Source organism: Opisthorchis viverrini, assembly GCF_000715545.1.
Source record: "Opisthorchis viverrini unplaced genomic scaffold opera_v5_50, whole genome shotgun sequence".
Classification (NCBI taxonomy): domain Eukaryota; kingdom Metazoa; phylum Platyhelminthes; class Trematoda; order Opisthorchiida; family Opisthorchiidae; genus Opisthorchis; species Opisthorchis viverrini.
The window spans coordinates 1,772,172-1,786,401 of record NW_008751706.1 but is presented as its reverse complement, the minus strand read 5'-3'; positions in this window follow the sequence as shown (position 1 = coordinate 1,786,401).

Genomic DNA, 14,230 nt, shown 5'->3' with positions numbered 1-14,230 from the left:
GGGACGCAGGAGACACTTTGAGGAGAATCCCATCCACACACATAGATGAGGGGAACGGAGATTACGGGTGAGGTGCTCACGCAATTGTGCTTGTTGATTATGCCATCCACGGAAAAATTTGCTTCATCGCTCCATAAAGTGTTGGGAACCATTTCTTCATTGTCCAGCAGCAAGTTAGTGAACGTGACACGTTGCTCCTTGTCTTCTTCCGTGTAATGAAGTGAAATGATGCTGGTAGAGATGAAGGTAGCGTCTTATAATACGATGCACGATGGCGCGGGGATTGCCGGTCAACTGAGACACCCGAGTTATTACTTGCTCGACGGCATTCTGTACAATGGGCGCTCTTTAATCACTCAGAGACATTCTCCTTTTGCCAGAAAAATCCAATACAGTTCCAGTGGACTCGAATTTCGCAATCAAGCGTGTAATGGCCGACACGGTGAAAGGATCTTTGATGAGAACATGTTTGGTTTTGTAACCACGAAGTGAATTGGTGGCGCTTTCACCAAGGGAATAATAGAGTTTCACAGCTTCAGTGCGCGTATTAAAAGCCATTGTAATCATGTGCACGCAAAACCTCATTTATGTGGCTACTAATAATGAAAGGTTTTGTTGCCTTTTCTTTAATAAACTACGTTTACTCACCCAACTAAACTTTGCGTCCAATATGCGACACCCTGTATAAAGTCTTCAAAACAAACGGTCATCTTGGGACATTCATTTGAAGATATCTGAGAAAACGAAGTTCGACGAATTCGACAACCTAGAGACAAGGCCGCCATAAATAAAAAAGAACATTTCTACGGTGACCATAGAGCTACTGCAGCAACATAATGTAAGAAGAGGTTACACACCTACAAGCACATACCAAAGAACGCAGTTGAAACCAATGGACAAACCCGTTCGGCGGCAAAGACCAACGTTACTTTATTGCACCAATTGTGGTGAACAGTACACGGGACAAACAGAAGGGAGACATCAATTAGGACCAACGAACACCAAAGACACGCTCAGCTCTCACTCTTCACTGTTCACGAAGACCAGAATGGACAAAAATCCAACTAAAACAATATCAGCAAACTAGTTCAAGCAGAAACAAAGAAAGAACTGCGATTTATGGATTCATGGTACTCGTCTGATAGGGAAATAAGCAACTGCGTTGAAATCGATCTCGTCCGCTAACCTCTGTGTTCAAAGGAGAACGAGAACCGTCAAATTCGGAGGAATTGCACAAGGATTCGGAAATAAAGTCAACAGAACTGGAACAAGAAAAAAATCCAGACTTAAAAGACAGATAGATTAATTGGACTGGAATGGACAACTGTCAGTACGGATCAGTAAACCCAGGAATAATCGAAACTCCCAGCGAAAATTCGTGTGACTCAGCGAAACACACCCAAGAATAGAGGCTGCCAGCTGCTGATTGGGTGATAGTCAGAGTGGAGACGGAAAAAATAGCAAAAATGGCGGCAACCGATCAATCAATAAAAATGGAAACACATGTCACGGTGCAACACGGGTCACAAAAAGACCAATCAGAACAGGAAACCATGTACGATGGGGCCAGCGTGCAATTGGCCAGTCGAAATCAGGGAATGTGGACCAATCGGAAACGGGCTAATTAGGCCAATCATGTTACGAATTGAAGATGCTCTTTGCAACTCATATAATAAAGCGCGAAAGAAAAACTATACATCCAGTCGTGCACCGATGATATCTCGTCGAATAGAGGCAAACCGTTTCAACCCAGTTTCCAAGCTCGGGAAACATATCAACAGCCCCCTAATAGACTATCATGGATTTCTGCATTGGACTGAAGTGAATTCCATTTAAAAACAGTCGGAAAAACTTTCTACCATACAAAAGATCCGCGTAATACCTTTTTCATACCTTTATTTCTATTACGTATAAAGAAACTCCTGTCGACCCTTTCTAATCCTTTATCTCCGAAGCTACTTGTCTGTATTCAGTAGCGTACTAAATCCGAACTCGTCTTTGTCAGTTGATCCGTCATTTCGTTAACATTTTCAACTACTAAAATCCGATTTTCTCCGTTTGACTACTACCATAGACAGATAAGGTATATCTTCCTTATTGGAGTATATGTCAGTGTGCTGCTGAATGCGAGGAAAAACCTTACAAAGTTAGGTAATCCTGTAACAAGGTACGCTGTAACTTGAGCGTAATTCACATTCCATAGTGTAGTTCTGGTTACGCAGTTTATGATGCAATACACTTACAGAATTAAGGTGAATTGTAGTGCCTTGGGCTGAGCATGTCTTTAAAAGTGTGAGTATTACCAGAAAATGTTGAGCGCGCCGTATATCAATTGACTAAACTGCGATTTACTACTTATAAACTTACGGTCATTTGGGTGCAAACCTTTCATCAGGCTATTATCGAACCGCTTAGAAAGAAAAATGAACTGGCGTTCTGTCTGAGGAGTCATCATTCGAGGAGCCGGCTAGTACGCGAACACGTGACATGCGCTGCATGGTAGGGCGATATTCAATCTAAATGAGGATTAATCACACTGTTGATCAGTCGCCTGTAACCGAATGGTTTAGATACCAACTACTAGCTCGGTTTGGATCTCCCCGAATGTTTTCGAGACGTGCTGAGGGTGGCGAAACAGCCACACAGTTATTAGGCGATTTTCAGCAGAGATCGCCTCATCTTGCAAACAAAAGATATCGCTGTGTTTTAGTAACACTGTATGCAACTATAGGAGAATAAAAGTGAGTTACCAGTGTGCGTATAATGAAACTGAGAACACAGCTCGAAGCCAATACAAACTCATGGGTTTACTCGAGAATTCGTTGACCCAGATCTAAGGACTTCTGACAGGTGGGTTGTTATATAACCAAAAGCTCGGTACTATTAACCCTTCGTGTCAGTCTCCAAATGCTTCTTCGTGGCTAACAGCCTTAGATACAGGGATCCAACTAACTAATCAATTCACAGAAGCAACTACTGTCATATGAAACAAACAAGTTTGACACATTGGCACCCTTGAGTGCTTGACAGACCCCGGACAACCTGTTTTATATATACTTCCTTCCTTCTCATTTCAGTCAAACGAATCGAGAGAGGGGGAAATCGGCGTTGCAATTTAATTACGCGGCATTTATGATAGTCACTTTTGCAAGTTTTCTTCGTTTGGATTTGACCACATACTCTTGGAGGCATTGACACTATGCCCAAAGTTTTATTGTCCTGGTTGTTAACCTAATAAGTCTGACCTTGACGTTCAGTTTGGCAGCCAAGACATATTGATCAGTTCCTGTAATAATTATCTTGAGTAAAAGTCACATGCAACAAATGTTTAGAACAAATATTGGGAGTCCCACATCTTTGACTGATTTCTAAACCTGATCAAGGTATTGGAATCGTTGGGTTGGTGTCGGAGAATCCACAATTAGTAAGCGATTTCTTGGTTTCGCAACAGGGACGTCCACTAAAGGAGGTGTCCAGCACTAGAAGCTGTGTTGTTTGGGCGATGTATCGCGCATTCCGAATCAGTGTTTACCGAGCAGAGTGCTACAATCCGTGCCCGATTCAGAGTGACGCAAGCAGAGAGCCAGTCAACCCTTAACCCAGCAGAGGAGTATGAAGGAGATTACGAAACGTTTGGGTGCTGTCGGTACTACTCGCCTTCCAGGATGGGGGCCGCGTGATCTGAACTGCGCCTGGATTGAGACGCTGCAAGATATGGCTGCCAACCAATGTCAATGGCGTTTTTGTTGTCCGTTTCCATCCTGAATGCCTAAATGAGTGTCCGGAGATGTGGGCATTTTGGAATGATCGTGGTAAACTACAACTATGTCCCTTCCCCCTGTCCACCTTTATTCTTCTCTTTACAATAAGGCTTTCAAATGAATAATGGTTGTACGGCAGTGAAGCATCGGTGTTTAGAACTGCTGTCATGCTGTCGATATTGGTGATGATGATGATGATCGAAATCGTTTTACGGAGCTGAACCGACTACAAAAACACTCTGACTAACCTCATCTCGGTCAAATCGAGACGGAAAAATGAACGCAACGAAACACATCGCGGAAAAGTTTCTGTGTAGAGTTCCGACAACAATGAACTGTACTGATAAAAAGAGGATGTCACGACGGTAACGCTACCACGTCATCTTTTTGCAGATTTTTTTATAGACCGGCTCAAACCCTTATTGTTAGGCTTGCTAATCCAACATTTCACTCTCTGTTCCCGCCAGTAGACGAGATTTTCACGATTACAGTGGACAATACCGACTTCAGTTATCTGGTGAAATCGTTCAGCCCAGTTCGTTTTAACATTCCATTTACCCTGACACCTCAACACAATAGCCAGTCGCACTTGCTGGATGTCGATATATTCAAGAAAGGGGGTGGAACTCCTCAGGGCAAAGTACAAATCAAGCGGAAACGGTAACGAGCTGCACATTTGGTTCAACAGTTTCTTTACACAAAAAAGAAACGGAACGTATTCATTATCCGCTTAAGGAAACATGATGATTTACTCCAACAGAAGGCTACACACAAAGAAGTAAAATTTCCACAAAAAGCATACGATGTGAGCTATTACTCAAAACTACTCACTATGGACAGAGAATACATGATCCGTGGGTCAAAGATGCATAGAAAATTCCTCGGACAAGAACCAGACCTACCTCAGTTTTCCATTGGCCGCCAATTTACGACCGAGTCTCAGCTCCAATCATCAGGTTCCAAAAGGGAGAAAAGTTGCTACAATCCACTACAAGTGTGCGCTTGTACCCGGTCATCTGCTCGCGTGGCGTGTTGTTCACACGACGAATTTGTCAGACAAGATATGGACACGACTGGAACTCAAAGCGGCGTGGAACGAAGAATGTAGACTCAAGCACTGTCGCGGTACATCGGGTTGGTAATGATCATGCTAGCGACGGAATTGATTTCCAAGCTAGTTGTCAGTGAGTGACTTTGGTGTCAATGGATTCCCCTACAGGTTTGGATGACCTTTATCATTGGGTTTACTTACAGTTCATTCATTATTCCATGCTTCCGTCTTCTAGTTTGATCCTGAAACGGAACCATTGAATTCGCATCTTGACTGGGTGCAAACATTTCGTTCCACTCCGGTATAGTTCAGCTGTTTCCATTGGAGTGGTGGAGGGACAAAGTGAGATTTGACGTTGGTGCAAAGATCAAACCTTTGGAAGTCTGTTCATTTGTCAGGAGACTTCACATGATGGCATTGACAGTCTGCAGCAATACTGAAAGTCCTAACTGCAATTCACATCAAGCATTGCGACATTGCATTACTGTAAAGTGGAGCTTACAGGGTTATGTACTTATGGAATCATCAAAATTTGGCCTTATCCTACATTTTGTGGAAGCGGCTGTTCTGAAAACATGTTCAAAAATTGATTACTGATTCATGATACAGTTGTACAAATAATTCTTAAGGCGAATCACGTGGTGAGTACCTTTTGAGGGGTGAGATTTTGAAAGTACTACTAATACTGATAGCGCTGATAAAAGTTGTGTAAGCTAATCTTGAAAGACAATCTGCCTTTATTTTCAATGGACTTCAGCCTTCCTCTTCAAGTGTCCGACTACTGAAATTCCGGCACCCTCAAGGTGAAGCCAACGATGCACAACCGTTAACTGCGAGCTGATTCGAATCGCCATCCAGGATGTTGGTTTATAATGGCACTTTTTCCGTCAGACTGAACAAGAGACGTGCAAATGTGCACCACATATTCGAATCTTCCATTGTGTTGGGTAGTTGGTAGCTCAGTGGTTAGAGCGCAAATTTACTGACCGGAAGGTCCATGGTTCGAACCCAACCCCTGCCTCTCGACTTCCCCTGTCTACGCTTGGGAAACCTGGCAGTATCCTAGCCTCCGTGCTTCCTTTGGTTGGCATAGCAGTTAGACGCGGTTTTTACACTGGAAGAGTGCTACAGCATAGTGATTGATTGATTTTGAGCACACATTTGTATCTAGGTTCGGACACCTTTTACCAAAATCTAACTCTGTTCGTAGGATGCAAACTGTTCAAAATCACTTTGTACGTCGCTGAAGATCTGGAAGAGAGGAGTGAACGTCTCATTCTACCCCAGTGATTCAGTACGACATTCTAGTTTACACTTTGGCTTCTTTCCTATTTACAGACGGATGTCGTTTCAAACAAACCTTGATAGTCAATTCTAACAGCAGCAAAGTTTTTGACGATCGCTAATGGTTTTATCGGCGGGAAAGAAGCTCCGCATTGACTTCTCATCTTTTTTTAGTAGAATAACTGCTGTGAAATTTGTTGTTATGTTCAACTTAGTTCAAAAATCCAGATTCGTATCAAGATAGGATGATTGTTCAGTCAATTGGTACAGCAGTAATGTTAGGATGGAAAACAAGAGACTCTTAGTGTACTGTTCTTTCAGATTAGAGAAAGAAGTTTAAAAAAATAACCAATATGAAGTGTTTCTGTGGCAGTATTAGTTACGATAGTGGTAGTATTACCGTCACGGTGGTGTATATTACTGACAAAATATGCGAGTAGCGTTTGGTCAGTGTCAAAGCACCGTTCCCGCATTTAGTGAAAGATCAATATGAAAATTGTTGAACAGATTTACAGTGTACGTTTAATTTTGTTCAATATTCAAACATCGCCCAATAAAGTTCAAGATGGCGCCTGAGCATGCTCACTTTTCAAAAACGATGCAAATGAGTTTTTACGCGTGTCTCACAGTTTCTCAACCCCTCATTCGTTTTGATCAGTGAGAAACTTTGCACTCTCGCTCTTATGGAGAGCACCATTCAATACAAACACTACTTATGTGGGTTTTTTTGACTCAGTATCGACCATTAGAAGCCCACGCAAAGACTCAGTCTGAATGACGAGGTAAATGTGTTGTTTTGATTGTCATGACGGTGGGAAATATTGTCGAATGGTTTTACCGTAGCCTGTTATGTCAGTACAATGTGAGCAGTTTTCAGGACTCTCAATAGGAAGTCCCGTCAGTTCTGTTGTGACTCATCAGGGTAGGAAGGATGGCCACGTGACCGTTTGGATGCAAGTTTTGCGTACGTTAATTTAGCGCTGCGCTCGAATTTGATAACTAAGGATAAGAACTTTGGTTTCCATTTTGAAATTCACGCAAATTGACATAATTTAGAATTGATGTTAGGGGTAGTGAATTCGTTGGACTTTGGTAAAACCTCAGGTTGGAACTGATCAGCTTCGTTCTACACGTACGTGCGGTTTAGAATGAGACCTAATCTGAGTCCCGTCAGTTCATTTCAATCCCTGGGAGTCCAAGGTGTACAAGTTTGAAATGTATGCTGAATCAGTCAGGAACTTTGCTAAGGTTTTTCTCACTAGTGTATTTCCCTCCGTTAGAAAGGACAATTGTGTCTCAGAATACATAGTTGGATTTTAACGGTGGTTTTTAGTGACTCAGATGAATTGGGCTCTCATTTTCTGACTGCTTGGACATTAAAATACAAGATGTCCATAAATGTGGCACTTAGATATGAATGAAGAGTCATTAATGTGGAAGTTACACTCGGATCTGACGAGCGCAATAGAGATTGGGGTCATCATCTACCACCTTCCGGATTTTTTTTGCACGGAACTTAAGTAACTGTGATATTTGAACTCAGATTTTGGTGTTCTTTATTTACCTCACTAGATTAGGCGATTTTATTATTCAGCGAGTTTGTAACAGTCTTTAAGTTGATGGAGTCAGCCCACATAATCAGGCCAAACTCGTGTCAAGGAAAGCCACTATGCACTCATGTTGTTTTAGCAAGGTGTAACAAAAATTTGCGTCAGTCCTTTGGACGAGTTGGTTTCTGGTCTGCTAGTGTGGAACGGGCGAATAACGGGCCGTTCTTGGGCAGTTGACCGCCAAGAACACAGTGATATCGGTCAAGTCTTCACTTAAGTGAAGTATTCTCGAAGGAAGCTCTCCCTATGATTACATCAAACTGATCAGTATAAGAGCTAATGAATTTCCAGTTGGTTCAAACTGTTATCCTTTGTTTATGAAAACCGCTGTGAGATTGTTGCTGCCCGTACGAACATCTTTAGTAAGACGTACGTCATGCTCCTTCCATTCTCATCCTTTTTTCCAAAATTCTTTGGAACTCGGGAAAATTTTGAAGTCGTCAACAATGTACGCATTTGTTGGTCATGTCATGTTGCTTGACTTCTAGCAGCTTTTCCGTCCATGGTTGGCACTCTCCCAAATTTATCGACGGAAGGAAACAACTAAGGTTTCTGTCACAAAGCGTTTTTTTCTGGAATCTGTCAACACGCCATCAGGAAGCAACGGGAATCAAAATCACTGGATTTATTAAACATGATCAAAAAGATTCTCTGGTTTTGAAAGCGTACCTGGTGGCTTTATTCGACAACGCCATCCAGATGTTACCTAGGAAATACGGCGAATGCTTTGTCAATGGAGGTTATCCGCTGAAGTTGATGGAACTCCAGGGAAGTCTCCGGATGTACACGTTGCTACGTTTCGTTTGCATGACGTCTTCATGCTATGTTTCTTTATCTGAAGCCACATTTTTACGTGAATTGAAGTACAAAAAATAGCTTTTTATACCTAACGGAATCCTATCTTCCACAAACGTGGCCTGTCTCAGGCCTTGAATCCCGTTTCGAACTTCCTGCAGGAATGCGAATGGTCCGGCATTTGGGCTCCGCCACTGTTGATCCACAATTTCATTGATACCTGTAGGTTTGTAGCGATTCGCTTGCCTTTAGTATAGAGAAGCGCTTGGTTTCAATATGTTTCGTATGCATGATTCTTTCATGCTATGTACCTTCACACGAAACACAAAAAATGGCTTTTTATATGTATCGGAATCGTGTCTTCTTCCATAAATTGAAGTACAAAAAATAGCTTTTTATACCTAACGGAATCCTATCTTCCACAAACGTGGCCTGTCTCAGGCCTTGAATCCCGTTTCGAACTTCCTGCATGACAGTTGTACGTGAATCCGCTCCCGAGTCAGGCGATTTATAGGGCTTAACTAGCTAACTGTTTGTTGGTTTACTGAGTCAATCCGTTTAATTGAAATTGTGGATCAAGAATGTGAAATCGCTGCGTCGTTGTAAAGCGGAATGCTTCGACATGCGGTGGGGGAAGTACTTGAAGCCAGTGTTTTCGGATAAACAATAAACTGTGGTCCGTGAAAATATGCTGGAGACAAGTGAGCTGAATAGATAAACGATACAGGACTGAAATGGAAAAAAGACTTCTATTGTGGAAAGAACCACAGGACATAAAAAAGTCTTGCGCTTGGACACTTTGATCTCAGCTTCGCAGTTACTCCTGCGGTTTTACACGTAACCAATAAAGGATGAGAAAACTCTCAGGGATCCCGTAGGTCAAACGAAGCGTACTTAAGCTTAATTAGTTGAGGGAGTCACTGTAGAGGACTGGAAAGCACCATCTTCGTGAAACGTGTTATTTATACTGCAGCAAGGTTGAATTCTGGACTGCAATACAGATCCCCATGCACAGAATACCCTATTTTCTAGTCTTTTTTTAACCAATCAACTGGAAATAACTTTTCACCGTTAGTCTAAGTGGTGTTCCTAGGTCCTGTCGAAGTCAAACACTGTTTCTGATCTGAGATGTTAACTCTCATGGGCAGCTGTGGATGTATGCTCTGAAGAGATTGTGTGGCTACTGGCTGGACTGAATAGAATTGTTCGACGTTCGGTTCATCAGTGGAGGGCTTTGTAGGGGAACAAATGACCGCGATTCAAAAAGCAAACAGGTTTTTGTTCTGTCACGTGGGAAGTGCCCACCTTTGTGTATCATGGCTGGTGTGCATGCAATTTGCAGTAGGCGGGTAGCTTACAATCCATGGCGCTGGGCCTGAACGGTTAGTTCAGGTATTCAACAAATCTTTTTCTCGGTCAAGGAAGCCGTGGTAATGGCAGATATATTGACGCACGGAGTTGTTTACCACAGCAATTCTGCACAAGGACATCTATTCACATGTGTGCCTCCCCAGACATAGCGTTATCTGCATATAATATACTAGATTTCTGTACAAAAATCCGTCAAAATTATGCCACTAATGGGCCTAAGTTAAATAGGGTCATAGAATGTACGCCCATCGTCTAACCTAGTTGGATGCTTCTAAGGTCTAGACATGACCATGTTAGACAGAATGTGTTAGGTGGTCTCTCTTGCCATCTGTTCCCAAATGACAGAAGCTGATAACCAAAGCAACCTGGTGATCCATCTGGTTTCTTTTACTAAGGCTCGGATTGCCCATAATCCCACTGAACACTGTCCGTCCTTGTAGCATCTACGGAGAATCACATGCTATCCAACATATACTACTGCCCGCAGTTTGGCCCCGTCCGTCTGTTAGCCAATCAACTACATTTATTATAGGGATACTGACTAATAAGCCAATAAATAACGGCTCTTAACCCTTTATTCACCACCACGTATCCATCAAGTATCCATCATCTACCAAGAATTACCACTGAAAAATTCCAACTCTATAAGAAATGCGTTTTCCACGACGTTTCTCAGACGTTAGTGGCGATATAACCAAGTTTTTTATTTAAAAAATCTATTTTTCTCGATGGCGAACAGGCTGACTGAAAAGTATTGGGAGCAATAAGAGGTACGATTGGAAGACTCTGTCACGGTGTGTGAAGCGGATGACCCCCTACAGCTTTTGAGGAATGCAGAAATTGGTATTTAGCCGACTGTGAGCTTTGTTTGGAGGTAGCGGTATGCAATTTACTTCATTATGTCTCTTATGGTTTGAAGAAAACGTCTCAGTCTTTCGTAATTTCAAAAGTAAACGCAGCATTCTTCAAAACAACTACTTGGCTGTTTTGAGCGATGCGATATGGGGTGCAAACTAATATGTATTTCCCTTCTCTACCGGCTGGCCAACCGGACCAGCTTGGCTAGACATAAAGTTGTAAAAATGCTTGTATCTGCTGATAAGCGTTGAAATTTGCATTACATTCAAATGGGAAACATCGACATGAACTTCCTCCAATTATTTGTGGGTAACCGCTTTCGACAAGTGCTTAGCGCGGCTTGTTCTGTACCAGTTGCCGGGTTATTCTGAGCAATGTGTTCGGCATTACCTTTTCCTGCCCTCTTGGATTGTGACTGGGCGAAAAGGTCTCCACATGTGGTTGGGTAAATCTTTTCTTCAGAAACAAAGCACATGATATTGCAACTTGGACGCTTTAATTCATAAAAAGGTTGAGTTCTGAAGGAGTGGCTGCTTTACCGGACGAATTTCAAGATTATTTTGCCCGGTTGCGTACGCTTCTGTTATCAGTCAACGCCCATCTAACACCGAGATGGCTTGTTATGACTTATGTACTTGGAGTTCAAGGGTTCTGTCTAGGAGACAAGTGCGTAACAAGCACAACTTGGGAGTAATGTGAACATAGGCCATTCACCACGCGGAGTAAACTGTGTGTTCGCTCAGAGGCAGTAGCTATAACTTCTGATGCCCTGTTATTTGCAGGCACGTCCATCTGCGTGAAATGATCTTCCAAAAAGGCGGTGGCAGTGTTTCCGAGCTCTTCGAAGCTTTCCGCAGCCAGATATGTGGATGTAAGATCACGGGCATTGAGTACGATGATAGCCCACCAGGCGCACAATTCGAAAATAACCGTTACCTTGTAAAAACCCATCCCGAGGAAAGGATTGCTTTTAGCAATAAAATTCTAAATTTTCTAGTCCCACTAACTACCTTCATATTGGTTTATGACCTCGTCGCCCCCCGGCTACTTTGGAAAAAACGGGAAAATTCTTCAAATATGTGGATATTCAACGAGTTGCCAAAAATTTCGTCAAAATATTTGTATCCATAAGTCCCCTTCTGCTCAGAAAATATGCTCTAAGAGAGCTTTCACGTTGATAATAGATGAACCTTGCTTCCCTTCGAATTCCAACGAAATCGAACACCCTGTCTGGACGTTTTCGTGTTTACCGTCTTGTTTCAAAGTTGAACAAAGTGAATTCTCATTCATAGACGCACACGCAGTGTGCCTCAATGCAACAACTTGAATAAACTTAGATGGGTAAATAAAAGGGAGCTGAACATATCACGCATCCACACGCAAAGGACCAGAAAACGTGTTTGTCCTCTAGTGCACATCATAAAATGTTCCCATCGCGAGCAAGCCCACACCCACATACATACAAAAATACGAAAATACGGGTGCTGCCGCGCTCCCACAACAGCAGTTAATGCCTTTTCTCTTTCCACTTATTCCGTACCCCATGGCAACGTTAAAAAGGGCATTTTGGACGTTTCTACAGGTTAACCGCCCTTCAAAGACAAAGGATGTGGTCCACTGTCGGTGTGTCGTCTCAGTGAAAAATGAATCCACTTTTCCGATACTCTGCTGAGGAGTTACTCACCGGTTGACCATACTGTTTTGTCATTTGTAGTTCCTTTTCTGTTCTCTTTTTGCTTTCTAAGGCCATTTCATTAACCAGTAAATTTCTCATGCACCGGGCGAAGTTGTGAACCTAATAGAATGGAACCAAATGCAGGAAATCTAGTTTCAAGGTCAGTTGTTAACCAAGCGTTTCCTTCACACGCTGGAAAAGCCCAAGCCAAGAACGTCTGTTTAATTCATCGCACTCTTCAGAAGTAGTGCATAGTATTGTTTGCTCTTCCTGTGTGTACGACCTCCAAATTTATAGAGCTGCATGGGAAGGACCATTTATCAGCTTGTTTTACCACGAGTATTTCAGCCCTCTTCCGGTGCCTAACCCTCATACCACCCGAAGGAAGCCCGAGGTCTGAGATACTGCCAGGTCACCCAAGCTTGGGCAGAGGAAGTCAAGAGACGGAGGTCGGGTCCGCGGTCGGTAAATTCGCTCTCCAGCTACTGAGCCATCTCGAAAAAGCAACTTGGAAACCGTCAGTGCACGCTTTGCAATTTTTAAATCAGCACCCAACCTTTCTATAACCTCCATGTAACCGGTGAGCTCCGTAGTCTTCTTCAAGAGAGGTGTGCATGCTCCAGAATGAAAAAGTGAATCAAGTGAAGGCTATTCAGAGCAATCTGGAGAAGAGCGCTCGTTCCTAGCCCTCCTGAAGAATGGACTCCCACCGAAAAGGGATTTTTTCGAGGGAATCATTGTGGTCATCTCAGAAACAGTCGTTAATTTTTTGCTGACATCTGACCGTCCACGAGCTTTACACACGGATCGACAAAGCAGCCAGGAGAGACGGATTGTAATCAGTATCGTCACAATCCTTCAACTGTTGCCAGAAATCATAGTTTAGCAAACCCATCCCCCTATGACGTTCTCTTGCATTTAACAACGGTTGATTCGCCCACCATCGGGCCACCTCCATCATACTCCCACAAGCATTTTCTCAAAGCTTACATTAACCTTGGCCATATGTGCATAAATCCTAGATACTTGGGGAACCCAGGTAGCAAAGCTGAATATGCAAAGCTCTTAACAGGGTAGCTGAGTAAACGAAAAGCATGTAGAAATGATCTTTCGTCCGAGTATTAAATTCGAAATTCATCTTCATTGGGATCGAATTGGAAGGGTCCATTTCGCTTGACTTAACACCACTTATGACTTAGACCAAATCTGTTTTGAACAGCCCGTGGCCGATGTCGCTCTTCCGGTAAGAATAACTTCCGGGTTTACATCAAACTGATTGTCTAGTTGAACGTTACATTTGTCTTAGTGAAAGTATGCACTCAATTTCAAATTAGGTCAATGCTGGTGGATGACACGAGTGAATCACTCTTTTATACTTCTATATTCAGGCAAGAAGTGAGAATTACAAAAAATACCGAGACTGAGAAGCCTAAATAAGGGCGAAACTGGATGGGATCTTTATAGAAGCCTTCAGCGAACTCACGCGCACCATCGTGTGAAAAACATTACTATGACACACTGGGTGTGGTTCAAACTGAAGCGCGATGTGACCTTTGTGCCACACATTCATTTGAAGAGCCTAGTGAAAATGAGACTCAGCTGAGGTGTCAGCACCAATCTATAAACGCCTTTACTATCGCGAGTGACCTCCGAAATAAAAAGGGTGAGGCTGCTTTACATTATTAGTTTTGTGGTGTTTTCTACCTTTATTTTACTTCCATTATAACACCACGTATTTCATCAATTGCATAACCGTTTTCTGTTTAAATACGAAAACTACAATAACCCGCACTTGTACAATTTCACATAATACAAGGATGGTCAC